The sequence below is a fragment of the Palaemon carinicauda genome, chromosome 13, assembly GCF_036898095.1.
Source record: "Palaemon carinicauda isolate YSFRI2023 chromosome 13, ASM3689809v2, whole genome shotgun sequence".
Classification (NCBI taxonomy): Eukaryota; Metazoa; Arthropoda; class Malacostraca; order Decapoda; family Palaemonidae; genus Palaemon; species Palaemon carinicauda.
This window is the reverse complement of record NC_090737.1, coordinates 30,536,228-30,536,929: the sequence shown is the minus strand read 5'-3', so window position 1 is coordinate 30,536,929 and position 702 is coordinate 30,536,228.

Below are 702 nucleotides of genomic sequence, written 5' to 3'. Positions count from 1 at the left end.
GTTATATATTTAGCAGTTATTTTAACATTTATTAATAATTATGAAATGAATTTCAAATATATTGAAACTTATTTTACAACATAAATCTATCTTTCGTTTTGTAATTTCGTATATGCATATATACAGTATTTATGTAAATATATGTATATATATATATATATATATATATATATATATATATATATATATATATATATATATATACATACACACTAATATATACATACATATATATATATATATATATATATATATATATATATATATACTTATATATATATATATATATATATATATATATATATATATATATATATATATATATATATATATACTTATATATATATATATATATATATATATATATATATATATACTTATATATATATATATATATATATATATATATATATATATATATATATATATATATATATATTTATATATATCCATTCAATATTTTATATCACACCTCAGCTTTTTATTTTTCAAGCGAAGCTTGAAACCGAAACATAATCATATTTCCACATGCCACTCAACTCTGCATATATACCATATTAATCTAATATTTCATATGAAAACATTGGATATAGCGGGTTCAAAGTAATCTCCTAGTGGGACTACGAACCGCTCTGTTTTCACTTCTCTCGCTGCGACTAATAGTTCTTCACATTCCGAGCGAGGTCGTAGCTTTTAATGGCA